Source organism: Ambystoma mexicanum, chromosome 9 (assembly GCF_040938575.1).
Source record: "Ambystoma mexicanum isolate Mex_15411 chromosome 9, UKY_AmexF1_1, whole genome shotgun sequence".
Classification (NCBI taxonomy): domain Eukaryota; kingdom Metazoa; phylum Chordata; class Amphibia; order Caudata; family Ambystomatidae; genus Ambystoma; species Ambystoma mexicanum.
In genome coordinates, this window is record NC_090931.1 from 985631044 (window position 1) to 985649142 (window position 18099).

Below are 18099 nucleotides of genomic sequence, written 5' to 3' on the forward strand. Positions count from 1 at the left end.
TTGACTGTGAGGTTAGCAGAGGAGGGAAGAAGGGACGGAGGAAGTGAAAAAGAAAGTCTTGAAGAGTTCCAGAATTCGAGCAGGTCCAGCTCAAGAGTAGGAGGAAGGGGGAGGCTGTTCCACAAGAGGGAGCCTGCCGAAGCAAGAGATCGGCCTCCGGCCCTCTGTTTAGCGAAACGCTTCACACACAGCAAGTTGGTGCCAGAGGAACTTAGATGTCTAGAGGGAGAGTATTTAGTGAAGGGATACTGCAAATAGCTTGGTCCCGGCCCCAGGGAGCCTTGTGGATGATGCAGAGGGATTTGAATTTAATCCGTGCAACAACCGGGAGCCAGTGAAGAGTTTTTTTTTAGGGCAGGAGAGATGCGGTCCCTGGGCTTGAGGCCAAGGATAAGTGTTGTTGCCCTATTCTGGATTAGCTGGATGGGTCATAGATATGAAGAGGGTAGATTCAAGAGTAGGCTGTCGCAGACCATCTTTCCAGTTAAATTGTGTTACATTATTAAGCTGGAATACTACTAGCTAATTCCTTTAAATACACAAATGTGCCTTTACAGGCATTACCAGTTATGTCATATGTACGTAATTGTCCCTTCTTCTCATCGACCTTTACACTACATGTTCGCCTCACTGGGCCCCGCTAGCTGAGATGAATTGGTTTCCACTCCACCTTCGTGTCTGGCTTTTCCTGGGGGTGCCCAGCTTGCTCCCTTTCTAGGCTCTATTGTAGGACAACGCCCAAGGAATCTCTTGCAAAACGTAATCTGTACCCTAAGGTAGTAAATATCTAGTTCTCGCAAATCCACTCTGTTTTGTCGAAGATTGTCAGTGTGGAGATTCTGAATATCCATCTACAGTTACTGGGATAGTTTTGGAATAACAATTTAAGAGCAATTCAAAAAGGACACAAAGATACATAAGAGTGCCTTCCTGAGATAATGCAAATGTGCTACAAAATGCCATTAAATGGTCATCTCATCCCCAAATAGTAGGACACGTTGCATTTTTTGTGTGCATTTACTAAATGCACACTTCATGCACTTTGCCTAGGAGAAATGCGTCCGGCCTAGTACCCTAGTTTTTGTTAGATCTTTCGAAAACTTCAAGGCTTATGAATGACTACTGTATTCCCTTGTTCCATTCCCACCTTGAAGCACTCCACTTGTGCATACTGCTGTATACATTTACAATTAAATCTGTTTTAAACTGAAAGAAAGAGTAAAGAGTAAAACCATATTTTAAGGCATCTTGTGGTTTTTCTGCCAACTAGTTAAAATAACATTCAACATTGTTTTTGTGAATATCATAAAGAAATGCAATAACTATAAATTGAGACACATGAAATATGCTATTACAAGGTGCATTATGAGAGTTTGTAATATTATGATATGTGGTTGTGAGTCAGCACAACAAGAAACACAAGGACATATTTTCTAGTCACAATATATTGATCAACGCCTTCTGGGCACTTAACTCATTTCACATAGTTGAATATAGAAAGAATATACCAAGAGGCAACAAATTGATCATTTGCAGGGATTGAAATAGGAATTGATGAGCAGGAGCTAAAAGCAGCTCCTGGGTATATGGCATTGCAGATTGAGCAAGAGCTACTTTTTGGGTGAATGAGGAGCAGTAACTGCCATGCTGCAAATCTAGCTTCCACATGTGATGCAAACCATGCATTAATGTAGATTATATGTCACCCATTATGCCTTAAATGTCTTTTAAATGTATCCTAATACTCAATCACAGACATTCCCCAAAACCGATACACGTGTGTGTGTGTGATACCAGATGACCCAGGAGTATCTCCTGGTGGCAGTTGGTGTTAACCCCACCTCGCTATCCAAGGATACAAACAGGAGCTAAATAGCTCCCAGCAATTTTGAACCCTGATTTGTTCTATTATACAATTAAGTAAGGTTTAAAAATATTAATTTCTTGTTTGGATATACCTTAATAACCAAGACAGATATTTTAAAGACAGATTAGTTAGATATTTTAACAGTTGTGTAAAGATTTAAGAAAAATATATTCAAATAATTTGATGGAATCTGAATCACATATCGATAAATTTGTTAGTGTATTAGAAGATGACCAATTTACTTCAGTTATGCGTTTGTGACCTACTTTCGGATCATAAGAGAGGACTTTCCAGGGTGACCATATCTCACCAGACTTAAACAGGTGTAGCATTAGCAAAATCCTTTGTGCCAAATCTGTTTAAAGACTTATGTAATTGTAATGCAGATCAATTAAACGTGTTTAATGAAATCATTGTGTGAATTCAAAACTCTATAAGGATATAATGAATCAAAAGGACCAATATTGCATCCTTGAAGCTTTCCTCATCCCTTGTAATATGGCTGGCAGGGGGAGAGGAAGAGGGGAAGTGCAGTTAACTCACAAATGCAGCCAGTGGGTGGCTCATAAGTGCAGAGAGAAGGGACTGTGGGGTTGGAGATACAGACCCTTAAGTGCTGGGGAGCCCAGAGGCAGTGCTAGGGCAACTGTACATGCAGGAGCCTGGGCCCGAATTCAGAGGGTGACCAGTGCGTGGAGCAGTTGGGTGCATCAGCAGGGGAGAGTAAGAGAAAAAGCAGAAGCGAAAAGGAAGGTCTTGAGTTGCTTCCAGAACCGTAGGTGGTTCTGCTCAAGTTTGAGAGAGGAGGTAGGGATGCTGTTCCAGAGGTAGGCCTCAGCTGAGGAGATAGATCTGCTCCAACTCTCTGCTTGGAGAAGTGTCTGGCACTCAGAGAGTTGGCAGTCGATGAGCGTAGTGCTTGTGAAGGAAGCCGTTTGGAATTGAAAGTTGGAGATAGAGCGGTCCCAGGCCCCAAAAAGCCTTGTGGATGATGCAGAGGGTCTTGAACTTGATCCTTGCAGCCATGGGGAGCCAGTGTAGAGATTTCAGAGCTGGAGAGATACAATCCCTGGGCTTGAGGCCAAGGACAAGTCTCGCAGTCCTGTTCTGGATAAGTTGTATAGGTCAAAGAGTAGAGGCATAAAGATTTAGAAAGAGGCTGTTGCAATAGTCCAGCCTAGAGAGGAACAGAGCTGTGGATACTGAGCTTCTGGGGAAAAGTGAAAAAGGAAGAATTAAATTAAAATAGGTTTTAGAGACGAGAGCAACGACCCAGGGGTCCCACTTTGCCCACAACCTCCACCCTGTGGTTAGGTTTTCCACTGGGCCAGGTTACCCCGTTGAGCCACATGTGGGGCTTCTGGGTTTTACTTGTAAAGTGATGTGGGCCAGGTATTCCCTGCTAGAAGTTTGCCTATACATTTCTATGCACCTGAAGAACCAGGACATGGGAAGGGCACCCCAAAGTCTGGGCTAGGTACAAACCACATTTAATGAGGGAGCTGGGGAGAATGATGAGGACTATTGCCTGTGGTCCTCTACTTAAAACACTTGCACATCCCTTTTCCAGTCCAAGGTGCCCCAAGGGACCAACTTATTTTTGATGTTATCTTTGCCCCAGACATCTTGGCAGTGAAAGGTCTCATGCAGATCCAGAAGGGCAAGAAAGGTTTTGTCTCCACCCACCCAGCTCCACTAGTTTCCTCTGATGTAGACCTCTACCTTTTCCCAGTTTTTACTGCAGCCCAACATTATGATGCATCTCTATGAAACACCAAGTCCTTCCTGTGTCGGGAAGAGGGTGAGAAGCAAGGACCCTTTTTTTGTAGAATGGAGGTTAAACAGAGGAAAAAATAATGTGGCATTCGTGTGGCAAATCGTTACCAACTCCTGGCCACTACACCTTTCTGACAGGCTGTAATAGAACATATCCATTCCCATCTGACAGCTGAACATCAGAGTGTAGATGAAACTCAGGAACATTTCCATAGTATTGTTCTCTGACTGTGAATGTTTCCAACCAATGAGAACATTCTGCGAGTTCTGCCAGATATGCTAAAAGGCTCCAAGGGTGGATGTGGTTGTGTCCCTCGCCAGCCATTAGCATTCATTGAAGTCCCCTTCTTGTGCGGTAGTTTTGGATATCGGTACCCTAAGCCTCTCAAAAGGAGGGAACTATACATGCTTGTAATAGTTAACTGTTACCCTGTACCCCAAGGTTATACTTTAAAGAGTAGTGCGTCAAAACAAATCCTTAAACACCTGATCCCTGACCTTCTCAAGACTAGGCTTTCCAAAAGAGATCCAGCTGACCAGGGATTCCGGTTGTATCAGACCTTATGGGGCAGGTCAAAACACTCTTTAAAATACAAACCCTCTACAGCTCCATCTCTCGTCTTTAAATGTATTGCTTAGTAAAATGCTTCAACCAAACCCTACAGAATCTCCTGAGGAAAATGGTGGATTAAGATGGGAGGGATTGCGTTGACCTGATGTTGCTGGCTGTTTGCCATCTGGAAGATCTCCACATGCATCTATAGGATTAACCCCCTTTGAGCCATCATGTGGAAGAGAGCCATCGGACGTTATAGATGTGCCGAAGGAAAGCTGGGATGACGCAGCATCGAACTTCGAACAATTTTAAGGACTCAAGAAAGGAGGACACAGGGGCGTGGCTAACCACGGGATGCAGTAGACGTGCGTCTGCTCGGCTCCCGGGGCCGCACTAACACCCTGTTATAAAAAAGCCTGTTTTCGGGGGTAATAAGAGCTGGAAATACCCTGATGTGACAGCGAACATCCTTGGGCACACCCGGAGCGAAGATCGAAGAGAACTGCGGTCGGATTCACCGGAGACGACCGTGTGAAGTTTTGTGGTGACCGCAACTAGCCTGTCTTCAAGAGAACCTGCCGAAAAGTGGAGTCTGGGCCTCCCGCGCCGGCTCCCGCCCTTCGGGGCGCCCGGCCAGAGCATCATCACTGGCCCGGAAGTCAAGAGGGCCAGCAAAGGGAGAGAGGGCTGTGCACCCGTGTGAGCCCTGCCCTCCAATAACAGGCGAGAGGGCAGGCCCGGAGAGAGAGGCCCTTCCGCCTTTCCACCCCTGCGGGAGCCGCTGATTCAGTGACATACGCGCGGACCTGTGAGCCGGTGCGAGAGCGAGGGATATGCCTTGCCCCGGAAAGCGTGCTGCAGCTGGGCGGGGGGCGGCTGCGTCGGCCCTGGAGTGAGGACCTATCCCCGGAGCACAGCAGCAACAAAGGGAGCGATTTGCCAACAAGGTAAAAGAGAAAAGAGGCACACCGGGAAGCGTAGTGTTCAGGCAAAAGCTCGCTGGACGGGCGCCCACATCGGCCCATATAGCGTACAAGGTGGACTTGGTGCCATGGGGAAGGACAGGCCGAGGAAGCTTCATGCCCAAAGCAGAATGGATCAGTACACCATTCCTCCACCCCAGCCCACTGAACACCACTCGCAATCCTCAGACGACATGGAGACGGACCAAGGAATCTCGCTCAAAGACATCATGGCCGCCATTACCGACTTCCGCTCGTCCATGGAGCAGAAAATGGACGGAATAAGCATGGATGTTTCCCTCCTCAGGTACGACCTCCAAAAACGCACCGGGGAGGCTGAGCAGCGCATTTCCAACACGGAGGACAGGATGAACACGGTGTCCAGTCAAATGGTCGACAGTGATTTGGTCGACAGACAATTGGTCGACTGAATTTGGTCGAATGCCAAATGGTCGAATTTTTTTTTTTTTTTTATATATATGTGTTTTGTGGGTTTTCGTGTGGGGGAAAAAAAATAAAAAAGAAAAAAAAGGGGGTTGGGGGGGGGGGCCCCCCCAAAAAAAACCAAAAAATGGGTAAAAAAAAAAAAAAAAAAAAAAAAATTCGACCATTTGGCATTCGACCAAATGGTGTCGACCAAATTGTCTGTCGACCAAATGTTTTCGACCATTTGACTGGTAACCGATGAACACCATGCAACAGCAGCTTCATAACACAATGTCCAAATTGAAGGTGCTGGAAGACAGAATTGAAGAGGCAGAGGGCAGGTCCAGATGCAACAATGTGCGCATCCTGGGTATACCCGAAAAGGCAGAGGGGCGCCTGCATGGAACTTTTTCTAGAACAATGGCTTTCCGACCTGTACGAGCCCGATGCCTTTTCCAAGTTCTTTTCCATAGAGAGGGCACATAGGGTGCCCACAGGCAGGCCACTGCCTGGCACCCCCACCGAACTGTAATAGCAAGATTCTTAAATTACAGAGACCGCAACGCCCTACTGCAACATGCACGCGCCAAAGGAGCTGTCACGTTCAATGGCTCCAAAATCGCATTTTTCCCGGATTACACGAGGGAAGTGCAAAGGGCAAGGCAGTTCTTCGACTCCCTGAAAAGGCAGCTACACACGATGGGAGTGAAATACGGCCTGCTCTTCCCTGCACAGCTCAAGATTTATCACAAAGGCACAACAGTCCATTTTAGTGACCCTAAGGAGGCTTGGCGCTGGGACGAGTAAAACATAGAGGGAGATTGGTCCGCCCCCGCGAAAATAGGGGAAGAAATCGAAGACCTCCGCCAGACCAACGGCGAGAACCCCGACGACCACTACCGCAGGACCCACTGGAAGACCTAGGGGGGGTGATAACCCCCCCCCTCACCACGGCTGTCAAAATCCTGTGACCACACTGAGATACTGAAGTCGGACCATAGATCTTCCCACTGTGTGTACACACGCACACACACACCCCCCCTCTGCACCCCCCCCCCTCCTGTAGCGGCCGCGGTATGCCTCAAGCACTACAATAGGAGAATTCCCCCCCCCTCCACTCCCCAAGAGTGCAATAAATCCCAGGCGTAGTATACGTGTGGACTCCCTCGGGGATCACCTTTAGAGGAGTACTACCTTCTCTCCGGGTTCCACCTAGGGGAAGGCCACTTTTATTTGATATTAAGTTCAGTGCATGTTAGGTGTCCAGTTGACACCATAGATTCTTTGTTTGGGCGACCGATGCTTCTAGTTGGGAGGAGTATGGGGTGGGGGGTTTTGTGTTTAAGCACAGCTTCATTAGGGACCTGTCGAACTAATAGAGGAACATGGCCAGAAAGGATGTCAGTACACCACGGGCATATTTCCAACAGGCGCATAAGCTGCCGGTGACAATCAGGGCAGCCACCAACACATGCTCACATGGCAGAGTATCGTAATAATGTCGACACTCTCAGAACACTGAGGCTCATGTCGTGGAACGTCAATGGCCTGGGCAATGCAATCAAGTGCCGCCTGGTGCGCCAATTTTTTAACTGACGGGGGCTGATATAGTGTTCCTATCCGAGACACATCTCTCAGGTACAGAATGCACCCTAGTTAGGCGTACAAATTATAAGCTGACATTTCACTCAGGCTTCACGATGGGCTCAAGAGGCGTCATGATCTTGGTACACAAAAACCTCCCCCTCCACCTCTACACGGTGACCCATGATACAGGCGGCAAATACATAAATGTGACGGGCGATTTATGGGGGCAATCCATCGCACTGATAACTATCTATGCACCACCACCCTTCTAGAACCACTGCTCACTGACATTACCCCGTTAATCGCTAATGATACCTCCAACTGCATGATACTAGGTGGTGACTTCAATGAAGTCATGAATGTTACCCTCGATAGATCGCACATACGAAACAGGAACCCCAATGTCCCCACTAGCCTTGCCACGTTCGCCAACGCACTCGGCCTGTGCGATGTGTGGAGGGAACTTCACCCAGACACTAGAGCGTACTCTTTCCACTCGGGGGCCCATGCCTAGCTCTCCAGATTGGACTACTTCTTCACTCCCGCAACTGACCTATATAGGGCACAGGAAATAAACATGCTGCCTAGAGGCATCTCTGATCACTCTCCGCTAGAAATGTTACTTATAACGTCCCGGAGGATCTCACCGCCATGTTGGCGCCTGAACAGTTACTATCTGGGAGATCCTGAGCTGGTAGACAGACTACAGGAGACCACCAACACATACTTTGAGTTAAACACACAGACGGCAACGAATCCTGAAATGCTATGGGAAGCCTATAAAACGGTTCGAAGGGGCAAACTAATATCATGGACGGTGGCCAAAAGGAGGCTGCACATGAGTAAGATTCTTGAAGCGGAGCTCCATGTCAAACAGGCAGAGGAGGGACACGTAAACGAAAATACGCCAGCCTCTAACCGGACGTTGCTACTAGCACAAAAAAGATTGCATAGCATAGCGATGGACAACGCTCGCCAAGCGCACACTGCTATGAGAGCAAGGATCTATGAAGCGGGTGACCGGGCCGGCAAGATGCTGGCATAGCTGGAAAGGAAGGAGCAGGGACGCAGCCATGTCCGGAGACTCGAAGCGGACGGATCAAACGCAAGGGTGACGGAACAGGAAATAACCCAGGGCTTTGCGGACTATTACGCAGAGTTATACAGTGAATCCGCAACCCCGATGGACGCTACGATTATGGACCGAATTGAAACCCCTACCCTGAATGAGGCGCAGCGGCAACGGTTGGAGCGGGAGATCACTGAGGATGAGATTCTAGCTGCCATTTCTGGACTCCAGACCGGTAAGACTCCTGGTCCAAATGGCTCCCCGGTGGAGCTATGGCGAAGGGTGGGTACCAACGTGATAGCCCCCCAGCTACTGCAAATGTACCTCCATGCACGTGAAAAGGGCATTCTCCCTCTAGATCTCTGAGAAGCAACGATAGTAGTGATACCCAAGCCGGACAAGCCCCCGGAAAGATGTAGCTCGTACAGGCCCATTTCACTCATTAACTCTGAGACTAAAATACTGGCAAAGCTTCTAGCAGACCGCCTACAAGAGGTAATTCCCTCCTTGATTCACCCGGACCAGTGCGGTTTCATGCCACAAAGACCAACTCGCATGAACCTCTGCAGACTATTCTCAGCTTTGGAAAGAGCCGACAGCATACAGGGGCCACTGGCCCTGTTAGCAATTGACTTTGAAAAGGCCTTCGATTCGGTGAGATGGGAGGCTGTCTGGACCATAATGCGTTGCATGGGCTTTGGTGAGAACTTCATGAGTTGGGTGAGGCTGCTATACGAATCCCCGGTTGCTAGGACCAGGGTCAGCGGTTGGCGATCAGAACTGTTCAGTCTGGGAAGAGGTACAAGGCAGGGCTTCCCACTATCGGCCATGATTTTCGCTATTGCGATCGAACCCCTGGCGATCCTGCTGTGAAACGACCTAACCTGGGAGGGCTTCCAGTGGTCCGAGACCTGGGAAGACGGAATATCCCTCTACGCGGATGATCTACCTGAAGGACCCAAACACCTCCTGCCCCAGAGTTATGCAACTGCTGGGCCAATATGAGGCATTCTGTGGACTACGCGTGAACTGGTCCAAATCCATCCTCTTCCCTATAGGGAACACCTCATTGGTGAGTCTGGCGACCGGCCCCTACCAGATCGAGAAGGAACAGTTCAAATACCTGGGGATACACATCACAACGCACCTTACTGAATATACAGCCTTAAACCTCTCCCCCTTGGTGGCAAGATTTGCAGAGGACACTCGCCACTGGATCTCCTTGCCACTGACCCTGATGGGTAGGGCAGCCTTGTTTAAAATGATTGCCCTCCCTAAATTCCTATACATCCTGCAAAACGCGCCATTGTATATTGACCATCGAGACTTACACAAAATCGAATGTACCCTCCGGAAACTGCTTTGCAAAGGAGGCCACCCAAGAATTGCTCTTGCCACCCTTCAGAGGTCCGTTTGGGAAGGGGGGGGGATCGGGCCGCCCAGGCTGCAATCATATTACTGGGCCAGCGAGATGGAGGTGGTAAACGACATGCTTCACGGTGACAGATCAAGGGCTTCCACTGTAACACTACAAATAAACCAATATAGCACCTCTACAGAGACTTGGATCACCCTCCAAAATCTGATATGGCATCCCACATAACGAGAGTTTGGAAGGAAGCGCTTCGATTCTTGGGGTGGGGTGGGAAAATAACACTGGCCCAACCGTTGTGGAACAATTGCAACCTTTCCGAAGTACGAAAACTACCGAGATGGCCCGAGTGGACCCAGCGTGGAATCTCTACCATTGGGGAGGTGGTACAGGAGGACAACCTGGCAACATTCGAGATAATGCAAGAGAGGTTCTCCCTGCCGGACACAGAGAGGTTCCACCGCATGCAGCTGAATCATGCTTGGACGACCCATCGACAGATCACACAAGACCTGCCGGAAAGCTCCCCGCTTGAACGAAACATAGTCCTGGATCGGGTAGAGCGGAAGGTCACCTCCACCATGTACACTGTGATAACTTCCTTCGCGACATCGGAACTATCCAGTCTGAAATCAAAATGGGAACGAGATGTGGGTCCGCTCCTTCCGGAGGACTGGACGGAGGCCCTGATGTACCCGCGTGAAACCACCATCTCTTCGAGACTCCGACTCGTCCAGTTGAAGATCCTGCATCGCACTTACTACCCGAGAGTAGCCCTCTTCCGATGGGGCAGGGCCGCGGACACAAAGTGCTGACGCTGCAATCGAGAGGAAGGTACCTTTTTTCATATCCTGTGGGAGTGTAGTAATATTCAGTTGCTCTGGCAGAAATGCTGCGACAAACTGTCTAGCGTTCTGGGAAAGACGATACAGAGGTGCCCGAAACAATTGCTTCTGGGGGTCTCCGGGGAATCTGACTTAACCCGCTATGAGAAACTGCTGTGGTCAACCGCGTTTGCAGTCCTTAGGCGGAACATTGCACAACTGTGGGGCTCAGAGCGCACACCCAGCTATGACCAGTGGGTCATGGACGTGGACATATGTGCGGTAATAGAGCACCGGGTATACAAAGCAAGAGGGTGCCTGCAAAAGGCGGGGAAAATATGGAGGAGATGGGAAGAGGCTAGCTGAAGGCCAAGGGCGACCCTGTAGCCGCTGAGACTGTGTGAGGCCCACCGAAAGGGAAATATTGACTCTGTTAAGAGCACCCTGTGTCATGAAGTCATCCTATGTTAAATTCGACGGTCTGTTGGACCAAGGTCCCTGAAGCTGAGTTTGTAACTGTTATTGTTTCTTCTTTTGATTATTTTGCTCGCTTCCCACCACTACCCTTCCCTGGCACTTGCCCCTCCCTTCCTCCTCCCTCTCTCCCCCCCCCCCCTCCCGTGTCCCCTCCATGGAATGTAGAGAGATGAATGTAATGTTGTTTTAACCTTGAAAACCAATAAAATCTTTGATCAAAAAAAGAAAGGAGGACACTAGTTTGCGAGCTGTGAATCTGCATATGTGCCAGGCATAGGACAAACCAAATGATCTGTTTGATCAGCAGTCCCAGGTATGCAAATTCAAGGTGAAGGATAAGGTTCAGCTTCCAGCATCAGGAAATTATTTGTTGACCCAGTGGCATGGGCCTTATCTCGTTAATGAAGTCATCAACAATTTGAATTACCTTTTCCATTAAGCATTGAAAAACCTTGAAAATATACAATGTGAACCGGCTGAAGGAATGGTAGGATCCAGATAACCCGGTAGTGGTGGTTAGTGCTTGCTGTGAAATTCCAGAGGAACCTCTTGGTTGACCACTCAAGTACATGGTTCAAGAAGGGCTGCATCAATGCATTTTTTGCAACAGTCAGGATTTTCTGGCTCATTTGCAATATGCATTTTCTGATAAACCGGGACAGGTTAGATTATTTCTATTACATACACACTTCACTGGGGTGCAGGTCATCGAGCCCTCATAAAGTCGTTGGGCCTCTTCCATCACACTTGTCACGTTTCAAAGCGTTTCAACAATACAGTATCAGAGTGAGACACAACAACAGTAACCTAGCATATGTAATTCGGTACCAAGCTGTCAACAAGTTCCCCCGGCAGCAGGTGGCATAGAAGGGCAAGGCATTATCAAAGACAACCCTTCGACACAATGGTGTGAATCCCTGCTTGGAATAGGGGCTAGTTTGCTTCTCAGGGATTCGGGCCCCATAACTTGGGTGTCCGGGAATTGGGATATTAGGTAGGCCACGAAGGGTCCCCATATACTCCTCGGCCTGTTCTGCTCGCCGCATGGGTGGCCATATTCTTTGTCAGTGTCACTAAGCCAAATCAAATCCTTGAGCCATGACCTTATCCCTGGGAGGGATGAACCAGTCCATTTAATCAAGATACACCCTCTAGCAACAATCATGCATGTCGTGAGAAGCTTTGTTTAGGGATACTGGGAAACCAACCAAACATACAACACATGAGTTCACAAGGTACGTTACACCCCAACATTTTGGAAACCACCTCGGCCACCCCTTCCCAGAAGTGTCTCAGCTTGGGGTAAGCCCATATCATATGGAGAAAGTCTGCTGGTTAAGCATTACATTTCGAGCAGCTACCCCTCCTGTGCTATCAAACAGGTGTATGTGAGCTGGAGATAGGTACACCCTATGCAAGTTCTTAAATTGAATCTACTGTATGCGAGTATTGAATGCCCCACTATATGTACGCTGACAAAGCATTGCCCATTGTTTGTCTGTGAAGGGTGTCCCCGCTTCATCCTCCCATCTCTACCTACACTTCAGGGTCTCCTGGGGGAGTCATGTTGGATTAGCCCGTACAATGCAGGTCGACCTTTCGGGTATAAAGCCTGATTGGTCTGTATGGATAAGGATCGAGACGCTTTGTGGTAGCTGTTAACATGGATTTCTAAAATCAACCCTGGGATTTTGGGAGGCTGCCGTATAGCCAAACCCAATCACGGTAGGTAGCAGAGCGGAAAGGCTTCGTATCAGGAGGGGTATAAGAGTGGCCTAGGGCTACACTGGGTCCACACAGAGCAACACCAATAATTCCAGTTAGACAGATAAGTAGAAAAATATACAATGATTTATTAGACGTTTAAAATACACACTAGGCAAGTAAAAACATCTAGTCAAATATTGTCACAGCAACACTATAAAACAAATATATACATTTACCCTTAGTGAGATATAGGAAAGCATTTGATTCAATGACCAGTGCAACACAGCTAAGTACTCAGATGCATTAGAAGTAGAAAAGACACTTCAGAATAGCCATAGAACTGCTTCTCTAGCTCTTATAAAGTCCGACCCTAAGATGGTTTGGGGTCTTGTGCATTAAAGTCACCAGTTCCAAAGTTACACTTTGCGGGGGGGAGGTCCTGAAGGGATTAACTATGCTAGTGTTTATGATTGAAAGAGTCAAAAAGTTAGGTAAAGTTCAGGTAAGTAAATTCACTCAATCCCAGTCAATAGACTAGTCCTATGAAGGGATTCTTGACCCAGGCCTTCACCAACCAAAGTCAGCCAATGCTGATTCTCGCACAGGACTTTACACACATTTAACCCTATCGAGGACATGGAGGGACAGAAACAGGTGTGTTAACTTACCCCTCTGACTCTGATTTCTCCAGAGGCCACTGCTGAGGGGCTAGATTTTGTTGGAGGCACAGTCTTCTGTGCTTGGTTCCGTCCAGGAAGGCTCAGGGGTTGTGCGTACAGCGGTCACTTTCGGTCGTTAGATTTAGTTTTGGACGGCTGTGGTGTTTGGGAATCGATTCTAGACAGCTTCCTGCAGAACACCCAAAGAAAGAAAAGATTAAGACTTCTGCGGGACAGTTCACCTTGGCACTCTTCCATGGAGAAAAGATGATTAGTTGCAACGGGAGTCACCACGGTCAGGCGGCGATAGGCGATCTTCCAGGGGCAAACAAAAGACCAGTTGGTGCTGGTCAGCCAGGGTCGTCCTCTGTTCGTCAAATGACTGCTCGTCTACGTAGAAGACTTTGCTCCAACGGTGATCTGTCACAAGGCTACAGGAACCCTTCTTTTATCCAAGATGTTGGCTCTGAGCTTGCGCAAGCCCACCAATGGTAAGGATTTGCACCATTCAAACTGGCAGTGGCTACCCAATGAAGGCTAGCCACTGGCCACATCTGCCCAGCTAGACATTTATTCGCCAGGATGTGCACTGGGACTCGATTGTCCCAGCCTACACGGAAACCACCCCTTAGCCCTAGAAAGGATCAGCTTTCCCAGGGAAAGGGCTTTTCGTATATGGCATTTCCTGACCTGAGAAGGCAGGAAGAAGGCCAATGAACATTATGGCCAAAGGACAAATAAAATCCTTGTGGCACAGCCATCTAAGGGTGGTAGCTACAGTTAGAAGCCATTTGCAGTAAATGTAAAAGTCCATAACTAAACGTTACAATACCAGTACCGAAATAGCTGCTGCCACCAGCTCCTCCTAGGCACATTGTAAAAGTAACCAAAAAGCCATTACCAAAGTTTTTATAAGGATACAAAGTATCCTAACTGCACTTCATTTTAAGGTGATGCATGTAATTGTACCAATACAAGAAATTCACAAAGAGAGACATAGCAATTAAGTACTGATAGTCTTATGGACTGACTAGATTCCACCTAAGAATTATCAATATACGTAAGTAACGCATAAGGCTTACTTGCCTCCAAAAAGTCAGGGCAGGGCTCAAAACAAAACAAAAAGAAAGGGTGTCCCATAGAAGTCTATGGGGGGTAGCATAAAGAAAATCTTTCCTAAGAGTTTCCCGGCAATGTTACCATTCGAAGTGCTTCTGTTCGGCCTAAAGACAGCCTCAAGCATGTTCACCAAGTGCGTGGCGCCAGTGGTGGCTGTCTCGCAAGGGAAGCTCTTCACATCTACCCTTACCTGGACGATGGGCTGGTTTGGGTGCCTACAATGGTCTAAGGCTTGTGGGACACAGTGGTATGCCTGACTTGGTTAGGCTTCTCCATTACCTGCAAGAAACCATGAAAGATTCCATCAAGGAGCCTGATGTTCCTGGGGGAAGCCTTAGCTACTGCAATCTCTAAAGTAGGGTCTTGGAAAGAACAAATCCAGAGTATTCTATTCTTTCCAAGATTCAGGCATTGAGATCAAAGATGACCACAGTCTGAACATTCTGTGCCCCGACCTTACACTGTTGACAGATGCCTCTATGGAGGGTTGAGGAGCCCACACGAGAGATGTCAAGGGCTTATGTTAGGCAAAGAGTATACAAATGTATTAGAGCTCAGGCCTGTGTTTTCGGTGCTAAACTTTTTCCTGCCTAGACTGAAAGGGACAACAGTGACCATTTTCAGACAACACAAGGGTGATATTTTATATCCCAAACCAGGGGGGGGAACAAGGTCACAAATTCTTTACACCATGGTGCAGAATGTATGGAAATGGGTGCCGATGCAAGAGAGATTCATGTCATCCTTTCACCTAACAGGAGTCAGCAACTCGGAGGCCAACTTGCTAAGGAGGGAAATGCGCAAGTGGGATTTGAAACCAAACCCGGTGGATGTTCTATTCCAAGCCTGGGAGAAAACTACAACGCCACCCTGACAAAGTTCAAAAGTGCGACTGGTTCCCCAGCAGGTTCTCTCAACCAAACAGTCCATGGGACAGCATAACTACCACCTCCGCGTATTCAAATGTTCTTGCATGCAGTAAGAATACAGCTGTGCTATTTGATTCTCCTTGTATCTGCATGGATGAGACACTACTGGTTCTCTGATCTACTGACCCCTTCTCAGATGCGGCCCATCATGCTTTAGCCCACCCTCGATCTGTTGTCCTGGGAGGGAGACTAGGTTCTCTGTCTATAGCCCCTCATGCCACAACCTCAGCCTGGCTCCTGAATCCCTGGAATTTGGGCACAGACATACCTGGATCGCAGAAATATACTAGCAACAGTGATTACCGGGTCCACCATCAAATGCTACGGTAAAAAGTGGAAGAGGTTCAGTGTCTTATGTGGTAGTCAAAGCACTGCATGATCCACTCTTCTTTCTACCGTGTCAGACATTTCCATATCTGCTGCACCTGGCCAAGGAAGGCTTAGCCTTTTCGTCCATCAAAATCCATTTAGCAGCCATTTCACAATAAACTCGTTAACCTGACACCCCATCATTGTAGTCTCTGTGGCTAATAATGTAGTCTATGAATGGCTTATGCAGGGTGTTTATCCCAGCACTGAAAATCGCTCCCTCCTGGTACTAGCCAAGCTGATGCAACAACCATTTGAGCCTATGCATAAAGCGAATATTACATTTGTTTCTTGAAAAGCAGTGTTTTTAGTCGCTATCACATTGACCAGGAGAGTGAATGAGCATAAGGACATTTCTGTGCAGAAACCATATCTGACATTCCAAAGTGACAAGGTGTGCTCCTATGGACAAACCCGACAGTCCTACTAAATTCCTTTCTTTGGTTCACTGCAATCAACTTGTAATGCAGCTGGCTTACTTTCTGTACTCCTTCAACACCAGCAGAGAGATCACTGCATTAACTCGACATTAGAAGAGCACTAAAATACTATAAATATTTCACCAAGTGCTTTTGCCTGTACACCGAGCTTTTCATCATATATTTTGGACCTAATAGTACTGGCAGGCCCTCTTTCTCCTAATGCTTGTCAGCCAGCAGTGTCTGTTAGAGAAAGGCTGGTAGACCACTTCCCGGAAAGTCAAAGGGCGCGCTCAACAAGAGCTGAGGCTTATGCAGCCTGCTCGCCTGGGATGAGCCTGTTTCACTTCTTCTTTCTCTGGTGGGACGGTGGGAGGGGGGGTGGTTGGAGGGGGATGTGGGATGGGAATTTGTGTGTGTGTGTTTTATGTTTGTTTCTCTGCACAGGAGTCCAGTTTGGACCCCTGGCAATTCAGCTTATTCTTACCTTTTGGTGAACAGTACCCATAGGATACACTTAGGGCACCCATGGGTAGGGGTATACCCTTGTACCCCTAGTGTATGTTGTTTGGCACATGTGCTGTCCACAGAGCAGGTTATGGGCTGGGGCGGCTACGTGCTGATGTGAAAGTGGCTCTAGGTATACTCCATTTTTGGGATAGCTAGACCCTGCAATAGGAATCAATGGATTCCTACACAAAGGCAAGATGGCCACATGTGGGCTCTTGGTTTCCTTTGCCTTAGCTTTACCCCGTGTTTCACAAAGTCCTGAGAAGCCCTGGCTCTGTTCCATTCCCCTGAATGGTTGTTGGGGGCGGACAGACCAAATATGGCTCCGGGGCTGCCTCCTGCCAGACTGGCTGGATCATTCCCAGGGGCTGCTTGTTGTGGGTTCACCCTTGGGGTGGAGCCTACCTTAATGCAGTGGGTAGTCCATATGCATTCTGCATTGTGAATGTCTGGTTTTGATTTTGTGACTCAATGCCTGAGCCAGCCGTGACTGAGACTTGAATGAATGCAGTGTAGTGCACTGAAAGGCTTGGGATTAGCCCCCAATCCACATCCTGTGGTGTGGGTGGTTGGTTTTTGGTGAATGGCCTGAATGCCTATGAGCCTGATTGGGTGCTGCCTGCATGAATGCATTTTTGTGTGATTGGCTGACTGAGCCTGACTCAGCCTGAGTGAATGGGGAGTGTTTTCTATAACAGGGGGCCTCACACACACCTCCTTGTTTGAAGCTTGACGTTGAAACTGAAGTCAGAAGCTGAAATGAGAAACCTGAAGCAGAAGCTGAAGTCATCTTAAGCTTGCATCCTGGATCCAGCTGGACGAAGAAGTCCCTAGCTGCACCTCTTCATCTAATCTGAAAGCTGCCATGCAAGGACTGAACCAGACCTGGATAGGTGACCTCTTCCCGTAGCTACGAGGGGACATCATGTAACTGCTGCTCTTCACCCTGAGTGTACTAGAAGCCAGTGCTGTGTGTCTGCCATCTGGAGAAGGGATCTTCATGGGTCCAGAAGAGGAGTGCCTGAACATATTGAAGCCAAGAAGTTCCTCTTTATCGCCTAGGGTCCAGATGAGTGTGTGTGACTGCTGGAAGCCAAGTTACTGAGTATCGCCCAGAAGAGTGGGGACCCTGGCATAGTGCTGCTTGACACCTGGAGTTGCGAATGTTCCAAATCATTGAGGATTCCTTCAAGGGGCATCCCTGCTACGATATCTGTCCACTTGTCCATGCCAAGAAGGTCCAGAGTCGCTGCCTGCAGTGGAGTGTCAGCCGGTAGGGTTCCCGCCACCAAACTCTGAAGATGATGTCCTGAGTATCCAGACTTGGTGAGATTCTGCAGTCCAGTGGACATGTCCAGGTCACCAGATGCCATCCTGCAGCACTGAAGAGCCAGAGGTCGGTAAACAGCGAAATCCCAAAACCTGACACCTACTCCTGCCACTGCACCCGTCGCCACTGAAAGTAATCCAA

At 48.1% G+C, this 18099-nt stretch overlaps 1 protein-coding gene across 1 annotated transcript in view; it reads left to right on the forward strand.

Moving 5' to 3' along the window:
• PDK1 (pyruvate dehydrogenase kinase 1) overlaps positions 1-18099 on the forward strand; it is a 621992-nt gene that overhangs the window by 293923 nt on the left and 309970 nt on the right. The gene's annotated exons all lie outside the window — the stretch shown is intronic.